We start from the raw sequence: 10,970 nt of genomic DNA on the forward strand, positions 1-10,970 counted from the left end.
CAGCTCTAATTCAGAGTAGTGGCTCAGAGCAATGCAGAAGATTACAAATCTGGATAGATTCTGGGTGTAGACTCAAAGCGTGGGAGATGTATATATATTTGAAAGCAAGGCGGATGTATCCTAGAGAGGAATTTCTATAGAATGAGAGTATAAAATCAGAAAGAAAATTCCTCAAAAGGACAGAGGAGATGGGATTCCTGGAGTAATGGATGGGTAAGCTTTATGGAAAAGTCAGTACCTTAAATTGGTAAATTTAAAGTAAGAGTAAAGGTTTATTATAAACTACCTTTCTTTGTACTCTTTAAAAAGAACCTAGTTCTTTGAGTTTCCTTTTCTTCAGGATTACAACCCTAATGAACATAGACACATAAGTATCTTCATCTGATTCATTAGCATATATTCTGTGTCATAAAATACAGTTTGTAGACTAGAATGATGAGTCTGGCTAACGTACTCCTCTCCAAATGAAAAGAAAACTCATCAGCATCATTCCTCCCATGATTCATTTGTGGGGCATTATTTGACCTACATATGCATAAATATGCTGCAGAAGCTATTTGGTAAGAGGACACTTGATACTACACATTATGGCCAATTGTTGGTAAACTGATACCTCAGCCTACTTGTTATTATTTTTAAAATCAACTTTTAAAGTCACTAATATAATTTATTTAAAAAAATTTTAAACTAAAACTTCATGCATGGGAGGCTCAAACGAGACTAGATCAAGTTCTTCAGTGCCTAATAAAGGAATATTTTATAGTGAATACATAATAATATAAGAAGAAATTTTAACAGTCTAGCAAGCATTTGTATTCATTAAGGAGAGCTTTCATAATCAGACCCAATCAGACCCTGATTACACAGCAATTTAGCAGTATCTGTGCAAGCAGTTTTATCAGTTACCCTCATATTCTCTGTCTTCAGAGTTTGTTTGGGATACTGGTTAAAACAAAACTGTAAAATTGCAAAAAAAATCTTTTGTTAAATTTTGATAAAATATTTTGTAGATTAAAAACATGCTGATTTATGCCTGGTGTTTATCAACTTCATAGGGTCTTGCAGAATAGAAGAAATTAAAAAAAGTGTGTACCTGCTATTTCACCCAGTGTGATGTATTGATCTTGGGTCTATGATTCCCCATCAGCATCTTACACTTGTTTTTAATGCTCGCTATAATATCAGGCCCCTGACTTATGAGTGGGATATTATCTCTGCATATTCCATAATATAAACCCTCACAGTCAATCCAAAGTCCTGTGTCAGCTTCTTTGTCTCCTCCATACTTTGGATTCATATGAAAGAGAAAAAGTGCCACCACCCAGCAATCTGCCACCACCAAAGTATAATTAATTCCTTATCTCTTTTGTAGAATATCATTTACCTTTATTGATCTCTGATGCCTCTAGATTTCTTGTCTACATATTACCTAAAAACCATTCATTCAGACTCTTGTGCCCACTCATGCATTTCTTTTTTCCTTTTAATTGTAAGAATCTTGTAAATAATATTGGATTTTACATATGTGCATTATTTATAATGGATTCATATAACAGATAATAAGCATATATTGGAATTAATTGAATTGCATCATTATTATACACTAACAGACAAGTACATTTAATTTAAAAAATATCCATTTAGTAATAGTATTGTTTTACTTACCTTTTTTATAAAAAATTATCTCTGTGATTTGATGTCTTCTTATATAATGATGTTTACTATATAGTTTCTAATAATTTATTCTTTAGTGAATTTAAGTGTATGTATTATTTTATTTCTTGTCTCTTATCTCATTTCCTTATCTGTATATGTTGAACACTCTCCACCTCTACTATAAAGTTCTCACCTCAAGTCATTTAGAATTACTCCTAAGTATCAAATCATTTAGATCAAAGTGTTTCCTGAATTGATAACCATAACTGCTGAAGAAAACAATGAATAAAAGGAAGAATGACACTCAGAGAGAGGCATACCGATGACTGTAAATGTTTGTAAAACCTATTGATGTAACCTACACATGTCATAAAATTGAAAAGAACTACACACACACACACACACACACATACTTGTAACTTTGAGGAAATCTAAATAAGATTGATAGATTGCATCAATGCCAATATTCTGATTTTAATATTGTACTATAAATTTTCAAGACATTACCTCTGTGGGAAATGGTAAGAGTGTGTAAGAGGTCTATTATTTCAACTTTTTATTTAAATATGGTAAACTTAATTTCAGGTGAGAATTTGGTGATTCATCACTTACATATAACACCCAGTGGTTATCACAACAAGTGCCCTCCTCAATGCCCATCAGAGGCCAGGGAAACAAAAATAAAAATCAACTACTGGCACGTCATCAAGATAAAATGCTTCTGCACAGCAAAAGAAACAATTAACAAAACTAAACAATTAACAAAACTAAAAGACAACATTTTGGATAAGAGAAGGCATTTGCCAATAAAATATCTGATAAAAAGTTAGTATCCAAAATATGTAAGGAACTTATAAAACTCAACACACATAAAAACAAATAATGCAGTTTAAAAATGGGCAGAAGACACGAATAAACATTTTTCCAAAGAAGACATACAGATGGCCAACAGACACATGAAAAGATATACAACATCACTAACCATCAGGGAAATACAAATCAAAACCATGATGAGATACCACTTTACACTTGTCAGAATGGCTAAAATTAACAACTCATGAAACAACAGATGTTGGAAAAGATGTGGAGAAAGGGGGACCCTCTTACACTGCTGGTGGGAATGCAAGCTGGTCCATCTAGACTGCAGTATGGAAGTTCTTCAAAAACTTAAAAATAGAACTACCCTATGACCCCAAAATTGCACTACTAGGTATTTACCCAAAGGGTAAAAAATGCTGCTTTGAAGGAGCACATCCACTCCAATGTTTATAGCAGCATTATCAATAATAGCCAAATTATGGAAAGAACCCAAATGTCCATTGACTGATGAATGAATAAGGAAGATGTGGTATAGGGGAGCCTGGGAGACATAGTTGGTTAAGCACTGAACTCAGGTCATGATCTCCCAGTCGAGAGATTGAGCCCAGCATCCAGCTCTGCACGTAATATGGAGTCTGCTTGGAATTCTCTCTCTCTCTGCCCCTCCCCTGCTTATGCTCACTCACTCTCTCTCTCTCCCTCTCTCTCTCAATACATAAGTAAATCAACATTTAAAAATAAATAAAGAAGAGGTGATATATATATAATATAGTTATCAAAAAGAATGATATCTTGCCATTTGCAACTACATGGATGGAACTAGAGGGTATTATGCTAAGTGAAATAAGTCAGAGAAAGACAAATACCATATTTCACTCACATATGGATATCAAGAAACAAAACAGACGAACATAGGGGAAGGGGAAAAAACGAGAAAGAGAGAAGCAAACCATAAGAGACACTTAACTATAGAGAACAAACTGAGAATTGATGAGGGAACTGGGTGGGGGATGGGTTATATGGGTGATGAGCTTTATTATTGCTTGAACATGCAGTTTCAATTATTTAAAGATAAAATGTTTGATGAAAAAGTCACATTTAGTTAGGTCACATTTAAATTTTCTCCATCGATGTCACAATCTTACCGTAACAGCCCCCAACGTGCATTTCAGAGATGAAAAAACTGAACCAAGTGGGTACAATGACTTGCAAAACACATTATGTCTATGATATTTTGTCAAGCAGTTATAGACAAAAAGACTTAAGATGTAGTCTTCAAAAGTATCATATATTGTCTAGTAGTTACCAATTATGTGAGATATAACTATATTTCAGGAGTAAAATAAGCCTTTTATATGTTAGCAAATATTTATTGAATATCTACAATGTCCTGAGACATTTTTAGAGGCCTGACATTTTCCCAGTTGGCCTGAGTTTAGTGTTTTACCAATAAGAATTCACTTAATCCCTGCAGATTCTTTGGGGGTAAATCTGCTGTTATTATTTATCCTTATTGTAGAGACTGGAAATTGGAAATTGAAGGAAGTGGTAGCAGTAGAATTAATCAGCTTGCTAGGCTATGCTGCAGAATAGAAGAATGAGCAATGATGAGTGGGAAAGGAAACAGTAGCACTAGTAAAGAACACTAACACCATAAGATTATGAAAAATAATAATTATGTATTATCATTTAATAAATATCAGCAAAGAACTCAATATGAAAATAGTAATCAGAGAATTATTTTGGTGAGTTATGTATTGGAACCAATAATGGAAAGGGGCCAAGCAGAAAAGCAAGCTGTAACATAATCACAAAATTGGTTGCATTTAAAGTAGGGATTCTTTTTTCTACAGTGTAAAAATCATAACACATTTGTTTCTTTTTGGAAAACTCACTCCTCTCCCTAAATTCAGTTAATTACTGACTCTATGCTGTAATGCTGAAAAGTAGAAACGTGGCCTAGCATTCATTTAATCTTTTTTTTTTTTTTTTTTTTTTGAGAAAGAGAGAGACAGAGGAGAGGGGGGCACACATGAGTGGGGGAGGGGCAGAGAGCGAGGGAGACACAGAATCTGAAGCAGGCTCCATGCTCCAAGCTGTCAGCACAGAGCCTGATGCAGGGCTCAAAATCAAGAGCCTTGAGATCATGACCTAAGCTGAAGTCAGAGGCTCAAGAGGCTGAGCCACCCAGGCACCTCCTAGCATTCATTTTAAAATGAAGGCAAATCATCACGACTTATGTCTTAACGCAGAGGTATCCCAAATTTTCAAACAGGATCCCTTCTTAGTGTAAGGACACTTTAAATATCCATATATACCATGAAAAGTGCTTCCATATGAGTTTATGAAAACAGTGCAATAATTCTAGTCACTTGTCACCTAGGCATTTGTAGCTTCAACACTTGGGGACTGCTTTAAGTGTTTTAAGAAAACTTGCCTTTGGTAATTTAGGAGTTCTCTAGGATACCCTCCCCTGAAGTCAGGAAAAACAAACAAACAAACAAACAAACAAACACCAGGCAAATTATTCATATGTAAACATCATGCCATAACAACTCAAAGTTTTGGGGTTTTTTGTCCACATAATACTAAAAATATATTTGATTGGTATTTACTATTTTTTACTCAGTTTGCACTTTTTTTTTAGGCAGAGGCATTTGGGCTGCAAGTGAGAAAATTTCAGCTTGAATCAGCTTAGGAAGGAGGGACAAATATTTAATCAAGAACAAAATTTGTGAGGGTCAAAGGCACATTCGGTATCAAGGTTCCTAGATCTGTCCGAGTATCAGGTGCCACCTAGAGATTTACTGTTTCTTTTCTTCTATGAATATTGGTTTTGGTGTGTTTTTTTTTTAATTTTTTAATGTTTTATTTATTTCTAGGAGAGAGAGAGAGAGAGAGACAGCGTGAGCAGGGGAGGGTCAGAGAGAGAGGGAGTCACAGACTGAAACAGGCTCCAGGCTCTGAGCTGGCAGTCAGGACAGAGCCCGACGCGGGGCTCGAACCCACGAACCGCGAGATCATGACCTAAGCGAAAGTCGGACGCTTAACCGACTAAGCCACCCAGGCGCCCCTGGTTTTGGTTTTTAATGTACAGAATTTTGTCACAAGTCTGTTATCATGGCCAGCAACTCTTGAGCCCAGAAAGCTTTGGGTCAGATTCTCCTCATTACAGCCAGAGTTGGGAAGTGTAGTTTTCTGCCAGCACCAAATTACATGGTTTGGTGAGACGGGGCGGCAACGCCTCCAAAGAAAGGAGCTGCCGTTACGAAAAGGAAAATGTTCTGTAGACATAATGGATTTGGTATTGTGTCACTAAAAATTTGTATAAAATGGTAGTGTTCTCATGCCAGTAGCTGTTCTGTGAATGTGTTTTCTACCTTTTTTCTCTTGTACTCATGAGGATGGGAAGAGGAGGAAACGCGGACACAGGCGGGCGAACACACCCACACACCAGACCTGTCCCTGTCGGTAGCTGGGCCCCCTCCTGTTCCCCAGCTCTCCATTCTGGAGGCCGCAGAGCTGCCCCTGGATCTCTCCTTTGCTGCCTTTACTCATTCCTTAGGTGACGTTATCCTTTCCTTTGGTTTCAAATACTTTCTATAGACATATGGCAGCCAAATTTATATACCCAACCTGAGCTCTCCCCTGAACTTCAGTTTTATATCCAACTGCATTCAAATTTAATAAGGCCAAAACAGATAAAGTGATTCCCACTTGAGTCTTCCAGATCTCAGAAATGTCAATTTGAAAGGACAGCTGTTCATGTCAAAAACCTTGGCATATCTCTCTCCCAGTCCATATCCAATTCAAAAGAAAATCTACTCAGCTTTATCTTTTTGAAATATATGTATTTACCTATTCAATCTTTGCCCCTGTGTCTATGGAGACAAATAGTTTTCAACTGGGGGTGATTCTGCTCTCCAGACTTCTGGGGCATTGCCTGGAGATATTTTTGGTTGTTAAAAACAATGGGTGTGCTACTGGAATCCAGCAGGTAGAGGTCAGGGATGCTGCTAACCATTCTGTAACACCTAGGGCAGCTCTCTATAACAACAAAGTATCCCATCCAAAATGTCAAGAGCACTTAGGCTAAGAAACTTTCATCTTCCTATTATCTCTCCCCATTATTTTACTAAAATATCTTCTTTAATGGTTTTTAAATTTCCTCCCCAGAGTAGCCAAGAGGATCCTTCAGCAATATTCTTCTGATCAAACACCTCTGTTGCTCATAACCATTACAGACAAACACATAGTTCCCATCATCACTTTCTGCTGGTCTCTGCTCATGTGTTTGCTTATTGAAAAAATCTTTCCTGCCCACTCAGACTTAATTAGCACACACTCTCAACACTATGCTTTGTTTCCATAACTGGATTTATATTTTTATCATGTTTTAGATATATTACATAATTATTTACCTTATCTATTGACAATTTTTTAGACTACATTTCTTCTTCCATGAGATAAGGAATACATTTTTTTTTCACTGATATATCCCATGTCACTAGAAGTATGCTTAGTACCTGATCCTATACCCTACCAACGTTAAGGAAAACTGCATACCTAATATAACTGTTTGTTTATATACTGCAAGAATAGCTTTGAGACACTGTTAACCACTCTAAAATTCTATTTTAATTGCAAAAAATATTTTTCATTCTTTTCCTTCTACTCTGAATATTAATTTTTCATGCATTTTTTTCTTGTTCCTTCTTTTCTACCATCCATCCATTTTAATTGCTGATGTCCTTAAGAATCTGTCTTTGGCTAGCTTTTATCTCATATTCATAATTCCCTCAAAACATTCTTGCAGGGTTCATCCTCAGGTTCACTATGACACTGACACCTCAATTTCTATCTTGCCTCTCTCCTAGCTTTAGACATGTCCAAATGGAAATCTCACTAGACCCGTCTAAATTAACATAATTCACCCATATCACAAAGCAAGTGATCATGCCAGATACTCTACTTTCTGTTCTTGATTTTCATCAACTTGTGTCTTAAAATATTAAATTGCAAGGTGTTTTCCCTTAATGTCTTCATATCATTCTCCCCTTCTGTGAATTGTTCAAAAAAATCTCACTACATCCAGTAAATTATTTATATAGTCTGACTTAGCCTCCTGATAGCTGCTTTAATACCTCAGTGTAAGATCCCATTATTTTTTGCTTGAGATATTATAATAATTTTCTATTAGATTCCATGCCAAAGATTTCAGTATATTTTGAATATTGCTTCCAGAATTACATTCCAAAAAAGTTCTAATAATATCATTTCCATGATACAGATTGCTTGCAGCATAAAATTAACAATTTTTAGCTTAACATAACAGCTCTATCATAAAATGATCCACTTCTACCTTTATGATTCTCTTAACCTATCCCTAAACTTTCACCACACTGACCTTCTCATTATTCCATTAACACACCATGCCCTTTGTGATCTCTATCTTTGTACATTTCCTCTCTTCTGTCTGGAATACCCTATCTACTTCACCTGGAAAACTCCTAATCATCTTTTTAAATACAGCTCAAAATTTATTTTGTTATGATCTCTGTAATTACATTTACTGCTTTTTATCATCTTATATCTTCTCTACAAACTTATCATCTCCTAAATGTGGTCTTCTTTTCTCCACCAGCTAATGGGAAAACTAGAACATAGCAGAAATGAAGCAACAACAGTAACAGTAAAAACCATGAATGAATCAAAGGTTATGTACTATTCTTTCCTGTATATGAGAAAAGGAAACAAATGGCATTAAGATATATGCACAAATCTTCAAAATAATTTATAACAGAGCCAGAATAAGAAACTAAATCTCCTTATTTTTAATCTGTATTGTTTAATATTCTATTGTGGATTTGCACATATTATATTGTTTGGATAATGAGTGATTAAAGTAGAAAATATGCCAAATAGAAATTCTCAAAATCGTGGGGTACCTGGGTGGCTCAGTTGGTTAAGCGTCCGACTTCAGCTCAGGTCATGATCTTACGTGGGTTTTTTCGTGGGTTTGAGCCCCATGTCGGGCTCTGTGCTGACAGCTAGCTCAGAGCCGGGAGCCTGTTTCAGAGGGTCTCTCTCTGACCCTCCTCTGTTCATGTTGTCTCTCTCTGTCTCTCTCGGAAATAAATGAAATAAAAAAAAATTAAAAAAAGAAATTCTCAGAATCTGGCTCGGGAATATAGATAGGTGAGATTATTAAGGTCAGATATATAATCAGCTATATTTTTAAATTCTGTATAGCACTTTTTATCGATTTTAAGTTTATTTTACTTTTTTTAAGCTCAACAATGCCTCAAAGAAAAACAGAAAATTAGATGTTAGGAGACTACTGTGGAGAAAAAGAGTGGGTGAAAAAAAATCTACAGAGCGACTGTAGATAGACAATTTTGTACTCCCTCCTTCCCCATTGTATGATCATATAAGATGATTTTAGATTATCTCCATTCTGCCTTCAGAAGATTTACAGCAGGAAGTTAATAAAGCACTCAGCAGAAGCTAAGACACAAAATAGGCAGGGAATGAAAGATTACATCAGAGAAAAAGAGACTAATTGTACTGTAGATACCAAGTGGTCTTTTTAGAAATGTGCAGCAGAGCAACGAGATGAGGAATAACTGTCCAGCAACACTAAACAAAAGCACCTTCTTTTGAAGAAGCCCCAGAGAGAGCATGGGGGTGGGAGAGAGATAATAATAAGATGTTTCCTTCATGCCGAGGAGATGCACATGAATAAGGAACTGGTAAGTAAAGAATCAGCATGCAAATGAAAAACAAAAACAAATAATAAAAGCAAACCAATAAAAAACAACAAAATTTAAAAAACAACAGCAAAAACCCACTCTACAAGCTGCATATTTGGATTTGTATGTTATTCAATAGCATAGAGGTGCTGTCTGTGATGAGAGTCTCATGGCTACCTAGAGGCCAACACTCTGATTCTGACCAGTGTGTGAAAATAATTTAGAAAATAATGGGAATTTGCTTTCATAAAGTTAACACAAAAGCCTTTTTAGTTTTCTTTTGTTTGGTGAGCACTAATTTGCAAATGTTCACAAAGTAATGATACAGAATATATACATTTCTTCTTAAAACACAGGTAACACAGGGATAAACACTATTGTTTGTGATATATGCTATTGAAATATTGTGAATTAAATCACTATTATTGTACATAAAAATATAGACAAAAAGCATTGTTTGTATTATCTTTAGTCCTAAGAGACAATCCATAGTCTCTTCCTCAAGCCACTTCCAAAAGTGAGAAAAGCTTACTCACTACTTAGGGCAGCAGTAGTGGTCTCATTGTTTTTGTCCTCCAAAAATGGCTATGTTAAAATCTATTGCCCAATGTGATGATATTAGGAGGTGGGGCCTTTGGGAATGATTAGGTCTTGAGAGTAGAGGCCTCACGAAGGGGGTCAGTGCCCTTATAAAAGAGGACCAGGGAAGCTCCATTGTCCTTGCAACCACATGAAGTTACAGCAAGATCACTGTTTATGAATCAGAAATGGGTCCTCACCACACACAGAACCTGATCATTCAGGAACTCTGACCTCAGACTTTCAGTCTCCAGAGCTATGAGAAATAAATTTCTGTCTTCTATAAGCCACTCAGTCTGGCATTTTGTTATAACAGACTGAACAGAATAATATACAGCCCTTTTTTTAAAATTATGTATTTTATCTATTCTAATTACAAAAATACACATTATAATTCAAATTTTTAAAATGTAGAAGGCACATTTAATTAACATAAATAATTTAAAATGATCTAAAATTCTACAATGATGAAAAACTACTAAGAACATCTTGTTTGATTTCATCAAGTATTTTTCTAGGTAAGAATATTTATATGTCAAATACATTATGCATGGGTGGTTTCCATACATTAACATTACATTCTTTTGCACCTTGCTCTTAAAAAAAAAAGAACTATAATACATTTGTCTCTGATTTCATTATATCTTATATGACATAATTTTAAATTACTGTATCATGCTAATGTGTACCAGTTTATTTCCAAAATCGCCTATTTTTGAAAATTTCAGTAATTAACATCACTTGTCTGTTGTAAACAGTTCTGCTTTCTGGTTTCTTCCACATATATGTCTGTGCACATATCTGATTATTTTCTGAGACTAAATCTTGAGAAATGGAAATGTGGGATCAGAGCATGATAATAGTTAATTGATATATAATATTTAATTGCTACATGCATCGAAAAATTTATTGCCATGGCACATGGGTGCCTCCGTCAGTTAAGTATTCGACTCTTGATTTAGGATTAGCTCTCTTGGTTCCTGAGATCCAGCCCTAAGAAGAGTCCTGTGTGGAGCTTTCCAGTGACAGTGCAGAGCCTGCTTGGGATTCTCCCTTTCTCTCTCTTTCATTCGGCCCCTCCTCTACTCTCACTCTCTTTCTCAAAATAGATGAATAAACCTAAAAAAAAGTTTATTGCCAGTTACCTTAAATATATCTGTGAGC

Source organism: Crocuta crocuta, unplaced genomic scaffold (genome assembly GCF_008692635.1).
Source record: "Crocuta crocuta isolate KB4526 unplaced genomic scaffold, BGI_CrCroc_1.0 scaffold709, whole genome shotgun sequence".
In the NCBI taxonomy this organism is placed as follows: Eukaryota; Metazoa; Chordata; class Mammalia; order Carnivora; family Hyaenidae; genus Crocuta; species Crocuta crocuta.